The sequence below is a fragment of the Quercus lobata genome, chromosome 5, assembly GCF_001633185.2.
Source record: "Quercus lobata isolate SW786 chromosome 5, ValleyOak3.0 Primary Assembly, whole genome shotgun sequence".
Taxonomy (NCBI): domain Eukaryota; kingdom Viridiplantae; phylum Streptophyta; class Magnoliopsida; order Fagales; family Fagaceae; genus Quercus; species Quercus lobata.
In genome coordinates, this window is record NC_044908.1 from 467,139 (window position 1) to 479,438 (window position 12,300).

General features: G+C 35.3%; 1 long non-coding RNA gene across 1 annotated transcript; it reads left to right on the forward strand.

The window, feature by feature from the left end:
- The first annotated feature begins 551 nt into the window (after positions 1 to 551).
- On the forward strand, positions 552 to 5,619 carry LOC115989418. Its single transcript, XR_004091918.1, has 4 exons — positions 552 to 1,192; positions 1,332 to 1,468; positions 4,765 to 4,850; positions 5,357 to 5,619. It is a non-coding gene; the product is annotated as an uncharacterized LOC115989418 (long non-coding RNA).
- Positions 5,620 to 12,300: the final 6,681 nt, after the last annotated feature.

Genomic DNA, 12,300 nt, shown 5'->3' on the forward strand with positions numbered 1-12,300 from the left:
GGAATTCTGATTGTGAGGAAGAGGAATCTCAATGAAAGTTATAGCATTTATGGAATCTGCACTGCCGATCAACTTTCTTCTCTCTGATTTTATTGTAAATCACACCATCTTTTCTCCCTCTTACGTGAGATTGTTTGTAGTTGTTATTTTTTTTTCTTTATGAAAAATCATATGCCAATTCTTTTAGTTTGGTAATTTGTTTTCTCATTTTTGCTGGATAGGAAGAAGTATTTGGACTTTGTTGGATGTCACATTGCTAGCTGACGAATGTGGAACTGATTGTATGGTATCATTTTTGTTCAATGTGCATTGCTCTCTTTTTAGTATTTAGTTTACTACAACTTTCCATAGTAATAATGCAAATGGAATGAAGAAGAATTTGGGCCTCTGTTTCCAAGTGAAGTTAAATTGCAGCAAAGTAGATAAAATTATTTGCAAAGCGTTTTGTCGTTGTAATGCAACTATTTTATCATTTAGAAGTAGGACAACTATTTTAAAACTTAAAAGACCCTTCTTTTCTCTTGTTTTATTTTGACTTCACACCACACCACCCATTGTTTGGTTGATGGGAAAGCTGTGGAAATTTTCCTTTTTGGTATTTGTATTTTGTGTTGAGTTCGTCCTTGAATTAGGCCTGAAACAGTTGAATTAGGTTCCTGAGTTCTGACTTGTTTTGCTTATAACAAGCTTACAAAATATCATTATTTTCTGTTTTCATTGAAACGATTTGATTTAAGTACGAAATTTTGTCTAGATTTCCTAATGTGTGTGTGTCTGTATGTCAAGTTAGCTCTGTTGATTATTTTCTTTGGATTTGGAATATTAGCAATAGATGGCTACACTACCATATATTGAATATCATTTGTTGTGTTCTTGCTGGTCAAAATCAGATTATTGATGTACTCAGCAGTCAGTGTGAAACTTTTGCTTTATTGGTTTTTCCCTGTTTTCTATGTGCTTCTTTTTCAGTCTATGAGCATCCAACTATCATCCTTGACAATTTGGAATTAGAAACTTCTCATTGTCTTATTTGTCATTTGGGTGCCATGTTGTTCCATCTAGGTGCACTGATTGGCTGTCCTACATATTGCGTGGGATTATTTCTAGACTGTTTGAATCAATACAATTGCATCGAAGCTTCAATTGCTAGCGGTTGCCCAAGTGCAGGAGTATGGCCTTTGTCACTTCATGGGTTCGTTATCTGATCATTTGGGTTTCATTTGTCAACTGATGATTGACAATAGAGAAAGAAATAAGCAAAATTGTAATGGTAAAGCAAGACCCTGCAGAATTAGAAGCTGTGATGAGAAAGTGCTTTTCTGTTTTGATAGGTAATGTGGAATTCAAATCAGCTTTGGTGTTCCGTTGATTCCATGCTTAAAGACGGGAAAATGAGTTGTAGAATAACCTCTTCTCTGCTTGCACTGCTGCCTTTATTACTTTTGAGCTCTTCATATCTAAGCTCATGGTATGTCATTCATCCCATAGTCTTCTGTCATAGATTTATAAAAATAGCACATTTATTTCCTCATTTCTTTGTGATTTGATTAGATGTAACATTCCCATGTGAAACTTCAACTTACATTACCACTACCCAATTTTTTTCATTTTTTTTTTCCAAAATTTCTGAGTTTAACAGTTCACAGAAATTTATACCAAAATTAGGCATTATCCTTTATTTAGATTTCCTGTCAATCAAATTTTCCAAAGTTGCATACCTACATGATCTTTTGATAAGTACAAACCTATATGATCTTGGACCAGGTGTTTATTTTTTTGGATGAAGGAAAATATATAATTAGGAGAACACTCAGTTCAGGTCCACACACAACATCGTTGTAGTAACAACAGAACAACTAGTCACAATACACACAAATTTGAAGCAGAACAAAACTTTCGTCAAACTAAAGAAACACTTCTAAATTTTCCTAATGACATCTTGACCCTTACTAGGACATCACGTACAAAAAATGGCTTCACTTGGAAAACAGATAATTTAATATTCCAACTACTACACAGATATCTCTTCATTCTAGAGTATTTAAAATTCCCTCTAGCTTCCATCCTCACGCCAATTTCCATTTCTCCAACAACTGCTCCTCACTTTAAATATTCCCTCCCTAAATTTTGCATTTCTCAGACTCCATAAATGGTAAACCACGCCCCCATGCTAACTTACATGAGGAAACTTTCAGCTTACCTTTTAAACTTTCCAACCCCCATTTAATCCAATTTGTTTCAGGGGAGCCTATGAGGCATCTCTTTATTACTTCCCTCCACAATCTTTTTGACAAACTGCATTTAAAAAATAAATGGTCTGGACATATTTCAACTTCTGCGCAATGCAAACAGAATATCCCCTTGTACCCCCACTATAACAATTTATCCCAAATGGATAATTTTTTCTCATAGCAAGCCAAGTGATGAGTCATGTCTAGAAAAGGCGGGAAAAAACCAGATTAGCTTCCGCTAGTTAACCTCAGACAACCTCAATTGAATTGGACTCCAAGTTTCTTAGCAGGTATAAGTGCTCCCCTTGGCAGAAACCCAAATAGGTCTATCTACTTCTCGAATATCCACGAGAGGAAGTTTGCTTTGTATAGAAACCAGAGAATTAGACTTAAGTGGCTTCCAGACATAGCTTTTTTCCTAATATACAACTGAAAATTTTCTGCAAGACTACTTGCAACATCATATTCTGCTCTGTAACCATACCTGGTATAAAGAATATCATCAGGATTCCACCAATACACTGGAAGCTTTTGCCTTAAGGCTACTTGCAACATCATATGCTACTCTGTAAGCATACCTGGTGATGTAACGAATATCATCAGGATGCCATCAATTACACTCTTGATGTTACCTCCTGTATTGTGTTCCAAATCTTTGGTTTTACAGCTTTATGTTCCCATTGTCTTGTAATTTAATTTTGTAAAGGAAAAAAAAAAAAAACCGAAAATTGACTGGCTGTATATTTGGATGATTGGCCATGTTGTTATTTAAAGATGGATCTTATAGTTGTGTTGCCTCCTCACTATAGGAGTCCTCAGTCAGCAAAATGAGATTACTAGTATTTATCTAAGTTTTTTCCTTTTGTTTTCTGCAACAAAGCTTGCCCAGATTTAGTTGCCCATAGCTCAATATAAGAGCCCAAGTTACAGTCTTAAGTATCCAACCATTTGATTTGTGTAAGAGTAAATAACCTATGACCTTAGTTTTGTGCTAAATTATCTTTGCATTATCCTAAGTCAATGCATGTGTGTTTAAACTTGATTGGCCTGTTGTTTTACTCCCAACTCTTTTTACTTCCTTCTTTAACTTATGTTTAGTAGCCACACAAAAAAAAAAGGTAAAAAAAATCTTTGTTAGCTGGAAGCTGGTAGACAAAAGCTATTTCTGCTATGAAATTGAAAATTAATTGATTGAACTTCAAATAATTGTAAACTATGTTGCTTGATCCTTCTGATTAAGTGTTAAGACTTATATTGACATTATGAAGTATTGCCTCTTCATGTTCACTTTTACCATTTTGATTTTATATTGTGAGGAGCTTGAATTTCTTTCAAACATAGGACTTTTTGTGGATCAAGCTGTATAGTCCATGTTAAATTAAAAAAATTCTTCCTCCATGCTCTTGAAGCTGGCTCATAGATATCTGTCATGACCAATTTGTTACAAAGATCAATAAGGTGCCTCTTACCAAAGAACTTTCTCTATTTATTTTTTAATTGTACAATATATTAAGTCTATGAGACACAGTTTATTTAAAAGAGAGTATAAAAGATACAATACTAAAGAAAAGCTAGCCTCAAGTGGACCTCTGTTTTGGATACAATAAGAAACAAAGGAAAATACATCATAGAAGGTGAGGAAAACAGCACCAAAAAAAAAAAAATTAGTACCAAGACCTATGTAGGCATATAATCCCCCTAAAGCATCTCAGCAGTGAGTCCACTGCTATTGGCCAGAACCCACCTACTTTTTACAATAGATTGGACAGATTGTATCTACAATGGCCGGCTTGAAATATAAATCCTTTTAATCCCAAGAGTATAAGCTCATTATGTTTCTAACTTTCAATGCTGAAAACCAGTACTAAGTGATGATCATCTGCATTGATATGTTTCTTTATCTCATGGAAAACCAAGTTATCACAGCATAATTTGTTAGTTGTTTATTGCAAGACATCCTCATAGGAGTAACAAGAAAAACTCAAATTTTCAGCTTGTAGCCTTTGCTAACACCATTTGAAGAGTATCCTTATTTGACTGGTTTTCACCATCTTCTTCATTCTCTGTTGCAAGCTTCCTAGAATTTCTGGATTCTTTGAACTTTCACCAGTTTTGTATTCCATTAGTTTTGATTTTTCGCTTTCCAAATTTTCTTTTATTTTCTGTTCTGTGTAATACTCTTATGTATGCAGCCCCTTTACTAGAGTAGCACCTTTTTTTAATCAATGAGTTATTTACTTGAAAAAAAAATGTTGAAGAAATATTTGATTTGGTTTTTCCATTACACAGCTATAGCAGTTTGCTTGTATGATAATAATGTTAATGCACTAAGGCTTATTTACTCCACGGGGTAGACGTTGCCTTTTTCCCTTGCCATTATTTTCCCAAGATAATTTGTAGCTTCTTGGGATACTCTCTTGATTTTTTATTTATATATATAAAACCCTTGAAGTTGAATTTTACAATATGTTCATGAGAAAAAGCTCTCTTCTTCACTTGTCTTTACAGAACATTTACTCACTGTTTTCAACAGGAAAAAATGGTATTAACTTTCAAGGGTGGGACTCGAGTTTTTGTTGCTAGAATACCTACTAGTGTCACAGATGATGATTTTGGCAGGTATCAAATTCTTGATCACATTCACCACCTCTTGGTGCAATTAGTTATATCTAGCAGACCTAAATGCTTCAAGGGCCGCATGCATCACTAATTACTTCTGTAGGATTGTAAAATAATTAAAATTGGATGGGTTGTTGATGATTGTTGCAGTTACTTTATGAACTATAGTCCACTTATAGATGCTTACACCTAAGGCATATGGTATCTTAATTCTCTTAACTTTAATGGTAATTTCAAATATTTTCATTTTATCTTAACATTTCCATTTCTGGCTTTTGATTTTGTGAAACTTGGCCTTGCCAAGTTAACAAAGTTGAATGTTATTGGTGTTTTTGACATTTCCTTTTCAGGTTTAATAAGTACTTACACTAATTTATAATAATGACCAGTTATTTGTAATCTAATTTGTTATTTTGTTGGAGTTTCTTGCTTGTATATTCTACATTGAACTGCATTCTCACTATTTTTACATTCAAATATTGAAATTTGAAGTTGCTTGCATTCAGGATCCATTGACAAAACATGGAGTTGGATTTGTAATGCATGAAAATGCAGGAAGTGGAGCTTGAGTCTTAAAGTTTTGTATTCTGGTTTTTTGTTCAAGTGAATTTGTAGAATACATAGTGTTAATCAAGAGATTCTAAACTATAAACATAGTGTTTGAGGTGTCATTTGGAAGATCGATAATTGTGGAACTTCATCATTTTTTGTACTGGTCTTCCATTTTACCTCATAGTATTGTTTGGTCTGTTTTCAGATTCAGTATACCTCATAATGTCATGAACTTCAAAGGTTCTATGGTTGCAGTGGACTCAGCAATTCCAAAGGTGTGCTGTTATTTAATCTGCTTCTTGTATTGAAAATTGAATCAAGTTTATATGTTGATGTTAGACCTATATGTTCCACTTGCTGAGGTGCCTGTTATATGGGAGTAATGCTTGGTTAGCATTTCAAAATCTAATTTCTTCTCTAGCTAAAAAGGCAAGAGCCAGGTGATAGTTTTAAGAGGTTATTTGGATGCAGAAAAGCTAAAGGCTTAAAATTTTAGCAGAAGCAAAGTGCAATTGCTTTTAGCCGCTAAACTTAAAACTTTTCCTTCAAATGCTTGTTCCCATTAACAACCAATATATTAGTATATGGTTTAACAATTTAATTTAAATAATGGTTTGGCCAGGAAGATACCTAGAAGAGGAGGGTCATGTAACGCGAATTCTAATAGAAAATGAGTTGTTGACCCTTGAATGCTACTTCCTCTGCCTCATAGTGCCCATTCAAAATACACGATATTTCAAGTGGCCTTCTGAGTTTATCAGTCTAAATCTGTAAACTCATTGTTCAAGTACGTCAATTTCCTTTATGGCTTTTATTCCATCAGCATCGCCTTCTTAGTTTTTCTGTATTGTGTATGTCTGCACACAAATTGGTCTTCCATTTACCCCATAGAATACCTGGTCTGTTTTTCAGTAGATTGGCTTATGTCTGAAATTCATGAACTTAAAGGTTCTACGGTTGCTGTGGACTCAACAACTCCAGAGGTGTGCTATAATTTAATTTGCTTCTTGTGTTGAAAAATCAAATCGTCTCTATTAAGGTGGTATTAGACCTGCATGTTCCACTTGCCAAAATTTGTTTATGCATAAATTGGCAAAACAAAGCAAATGAATAAAATGTCCTGTCTGTTGATGGTTTTAAGATTTAACTGGTGTTAAGAAGCTATTAGGATGCATAAAGGGCTAAAGGTAATAATTTCAGAAGAAGAAAAATGTAATTTAGTTTGGAAATTCATTGGCTCTGCACACTGATTTTATTGTGAATACTATAATATATGTTGCCAACCTATGTTATCATACAAAATCAACAAGCAACAAGGCAAATCCGGATAGTTTAGGACTTGAACATGGCAAGAACACAATTATGGGAAAGATATAGAAAACTATTTGAATGAATATAATAAAATTCTCCTTAATACAGTTAACATATTTTCTTTCATACACGGTAGTTATCATATCATCCAATAACGGTCCCGCTGCATCCATGGTCATTAAGACCACATCACATATTGGCACTGCAGCATAATTGCTTCAACTCAATTAGTCAATTGCCATCAACGTTATCTTTACAGGTATCTTTACAAGTGGTAACTAGTTAATTGAAAAAATTGTTGGGCGGAGGCAAAGTGGGCCGAGTCGAGCATCTTGCTAGCGGCAGAGGCTGGGATAGGACGAGTCTTAGTTGGCCCGTTGACATTAGGCTACCACAAATACAAGACCACTGAGATATTTTATTTAGAAATAGTGTTCCAATAAATCATAAAGCTTTAAAATTTAAATTTCTCCATCCTATTGTTAAACAAAAAGTCAGTCTCCTTAAGTAATTTATTAATAAACAATTTTTGGAAAATTTTTATACTACTTTTATTAGAAATATAAAGACTTGAAAAAATTAATTTTTTCTTCATCCATAAAACGTTTTAAAAAAATATTTCATAAAATAATGTCCATCCATTAACTTTTCCCTTAAAAAAAAAAAAAAAAGGAAAAACATAACTAAAATACAGATACTACTCCTTCTCAATTATCATTAAAAAAAAATGACAACTTCTCAATTATCATAAAAAAACAAAAACAAAAACAAAAACAAAAAGACAACAAGAGCCTGGACAACCCGCGACGTGTTGACTTCCTATACGCTGCAACACGGTTGTATTTAAATCTCTCTAAACCTGTCGGTGATTCCTACCTTCTTTATATTACGGCACGACCGTGCGTGGGGTCAAGTTCTGGGACCCGTACTTCCTTTTCATGAATCCTAGGCCCACGTACGAGGTGACTTTTCTGGACAGGTTGCCGGAGGAGATGAGCTGTAAGGCTGGTGGGAAATCATCGATTGAGGCTGCGAACTATGTGCAGAAAGTGTTGGGTAATGTGTTGGGTTTTGAGTGCACTGGATTGACTAGGAAGGATAAGTACATGTTGCTTGGTGGGAATGATGGGAAAGTGGAGTCCATGTACAGTGCCTAGAAGTGAAAATTTTTAAGGTTTTTAAGTTGCTAAGACTTTTTATTATTGTCATTTTGATTTGTGACTAGAATCACAGAACAGAAAGAAAGAACTCTCTGAAGAAGAGAGAGTCTGGTCTTGTTTAGAATGAAAGCTTTGTTGTTGAAGTATTTGTGGGGGTATATTGGTTTGTGTTATTGAAATGTTGTTATTGTTTTTCTAAATCTAAAATTACTCATTAATGAGTTAATGTGATGGATCATATATTGGATCAGGATGCTCAAACCTGTTTTTGGGTTTGTCAATTGTCACTGTTTCCTTGAATTGCTAAAGGAAAGAATTTATTTATTTATTTATTTTTTTGAGAAAGACTTAGACTACTCCCTCCGTCCCACTTTGTTTGTCCTGTTTGAAAAGTCAAACATTTTAAGGGAACATCATTTATTATCTTGTCTATCTTATAAAAATATATAAGTTTACAAAACTACCCTTAAATAAATTTATCAACCTTTTTTAAAAGGAGTTATTCTTAATGAGGCTTAGGGGTATAATAGGAACATTAGTAAACTAATAACTTTTATTTTTAGAAATAGGACAATATTTTGGAACATCTCAAAATGGAATAGAGGACAAACAAAGTGGGACGGAGGGAGTAATACACAAAGAGGAGTGGGGACCAAGGTTTAATATAGGAAAGAATTTAGTTATTTGCTAGAACTAGCATGTATCTTTTAACCTAAGAAGAACTAATATTTCATTTTTGTAACCACTGTCATATTATAATTTTTTAAAAATTGCTTGTATCACTATGTAGGACCATTTCGTTACTAACTAGGTAATATATATATATATATATATATATAGAAAATTCAATTAGAATCAAAATTAGATTTTGCTTTTGTTAGCTTTCTATAAAAATTACAGTAAATTGTTCAGATTCTTGCTGTTATTTTTTCTCTAAACTAATGAGCATAATTTTTATACTGTTTCTATTCAGATATTTTGTATGCGAAGATCTTGAACATAAAAATTGTAATTGAGTTGAACGATCACATGCACTTATCATCATTCAATTTAGGAGATACTATCGGACCAATCTATTTTTATTTATTTATTTATTTTGTATTGTATTTAGTAGAATTTCACGTACAATAATTATGAATTGATATTTTATATGTAGTATCCAATAATAATTTTCAAAATTATATGCATAATAGCAATGTAATGAGAAATTTGGTGTAACTAATATCATGAAAATTATAAGAAAAAACCATTTTAATACCTCTAAATATCATAGTTGAACTAATATCCTATATGTTTAGTAACTTAAACTAACATTAATAGCAACACTTCAATTTATTATTCCCGTGCGGCGTGCGTAAGCACGAATTACATACTAGTTTGAATATGTTTGATTAGCATAGGGAGTGAAAATTCAAATTTCACCATAACTAAATAGTAAATACGAAATAAATACTATTCCTTCTCAACTAAATTAAAAAAAAAAAAAAATTAAAAAAAAAACTACGTGTTGACTTTGTATACGCTATTTAAATCTCTCAACCCAATGTCGGTGATTCCTACCTTTCCTATATCTATCTAAGACGATGTTTTTTTTTTTTTTTTTTTTTTTTTTTTTTTTGGGTGGATTCAAAGGCTTCCAGTTCAGAATAATATCTCGTGGTTTTACGGTGTCATTTTCGTTATAGGTTTTCGCACGTATTCAAATTCAAGTGCATTAACCATGTCAGGAAACTCAGATTGCGAAGTCTACGTTGGTAAGTTTCATTTGAATTCCCTTTCACCTCAAAAGCCTTATGAATTTTGTTAATGTTGTTTTGCTAGGATTGGTTAGAAACCTTTAAAATTTTGACTTTTGGTATTTGAAAATCAAATTGGGCATGTAATTGTTCATTGAAACTTTTTTAAGTTCATTATTCTATGTTTTCATCTAAACTATTTGATTTTAGATATGAAGTTTAGTGCAGAAATTTGTGTGTATGTGTGTGAAAAGTGAGCTCTGTTTGAGTTTATAGAGTAAAGCTATGTGTTATTGATTTATTTCCTTAGATTATTTGTAGTTGATGGATTCTCTGTTATCAATTGAATAGGTTTGTTTTGTAGTTTTTGAAGATGTAACAAATAAAGCATTAAGCCTGTGATATATTTAATTTTTTCCTTGCTTTTTGTATGGTTTTTTTTATTCTGATACATTCATTGATATGTGATGGAGAAGTAGAAAATAATCTCCAGTTCGTCCAAATGGCTCGTCCAGATCCAATAGAGCAAGTTGGACCAAGAGTCATCCCAGAAGAAGGAAAAACGTTCATGGACAATAATACTACTCTCGATCAGTGAAGTCTCCCATGGATGATAAGCTCGTCCATGAAGGTCGTCCATGGACGATCATCAGATATCCGTGGACGACTAAACTGTCCTACACCAAACGGACGAATACGCAACACTTAAAACTTTCAACTCTTTGTAGCGGTTACTAAACCTGCAACTATCGCCATGAATCCATTAAATAAGTTAACTTCCGTTAGCGGTTACAATTTTAGTAGCCGTTGAGGAAGTTAACTCCGGACTCGTTGGCTTCCATAAATCTTGGGGAGGTTATTGGACAAATAACCGTCCCTAGGATCTCTATATAAAGGACCGGTCTGAACCCGAGAGAGGAAAGAATTTTTCTGAGACACTACTCCCAAATACTTGGAACTTCCTTCTCTGCGAGGCTAACTTTTTCATCAGAGGGGGTTTGGCCAGTCTTCTCCGGTCTCCTCTTTGATTGTGTTTGCTTCTTGTAGGCCTTCAACCACTTCAGTAGCCCACCGAAGCTAGATCATCCACCTTACTGATTCGGAGCGATATCAGTTGGCGCCGTCTATGGGAAGAGATTGTTTTGCGACTTTCTTTTCCGTGACAAAGGGTTAGGATGGTCAGGACCAGGTGAGGGCTATTAGCCCAAGCCGTCAAGGAAGCAGAGGCGCTTCAAGTGATCCCCAACGTGATCGCCAATCTGCACCAGTCATGCAGACGTCGTTCGTTCAGCATGTGCAATCTATGGCGGCTGCAATGGCGGAGTTGACTCGCCAAAACCAGGAGTTAAGAATGGAGATCAATTAGGGAAGACAGACACGTGAGGAACACAAAGGAGGAGGACAAACATAAGGCCATGGTGACAGAGAGAATACTGAGATCAGAAGTCAGTTTAGAGGCACCACTTCACGGACGGTACCACACTTGAAAGAAGAGATGGACCAAATGAAGAAAGTCATGGAGGAAATGAAAGAGAACATGAGGAGGACGAATCCTATAGAAGATTTGGTCCACAGAACTGACTCTCCCTTTACAGCTTCCATCAACGGCCATCCTCTACCATCAAAGTTCAAATTGCCTTCCCTGGACTCGTACGATGGGACGCGTGACCCATTTGATCACATTGCTACATTCAAGACAACGATGCACCTTCAAAGGGTCCTTGATGAAATCATGTGTCGAGCCTTCCCTACTACCCTTAAAGGCCCGGCACGAGTTTAGTTCAGCAAAATACCCCCAAGTTCTGTAGGTTCTTTCGAAGAGTTGAGCAAATTGTTTGTTAACAATTTCATCGGGGGACAGAGATACAAGCGTTCTTCGTCCAGCTTGCTGACCATAGAGTAAGGGGAAAACGAAAGCCTGCGATCATTGATCACTCGCTTCAACAGAGAAGCCCTTAGTGTGGACGAGGTAGATGACAAGCTTCTATTGGCAGCCTTCCACAACAGGATTAATTCTGACCTATTTATCCACAAGCTATATGAGAAGGAGCCTCAAACCATGGCTGAGCTCGTCCATTCGGCTCAGAACTTCATGAATGCAGAAGATGCGATCATAGCCAAGAAGAGGAAAAGAGCTGAAAGGATGGAAGCGCACCCAACACGCCTCTCAGAACAAGCCCCTCATCTAAAGAAGGGACGGACGGAAGATAAGAAGGAACGAGATAACAGGAAGACGGGTCCCTTGGGAAGAAGCCAGAACTATACGCCCCTGAACGCTCCACTTGATCAGGTGCTCATGCAAATCAAAGACGACCCTTCTCTAAAATGGCTAGAGAAGATGAAGGGAGATCCCAATAAGCACAATAAAAGTAAATATTGTCGCTTCCACAAGGACCATGGGCATGACACGGATGAATGTTATAATCTGAAACAGCAAATTAAGAACCTTATTAGACAAGGGAAGTTAAGGCACTTCGTTGGAAGAGATCATAGAGATGAGAAATTGAAAGGAAAAATGGAGGAATCGTCCCGGCCCCCACTAGGAGAGATAAGGATTATCATTGGAGGAAGCTCGATGGGGCAATCTTCCAAGTCGAAGAAGACGTATCTCAAAGTGGTGCAAAATGTCCAGCTCTCTAGACGATCACCAAGGACGAGATCCATAGACGAGCCTGCCATTTCCTTCACCGA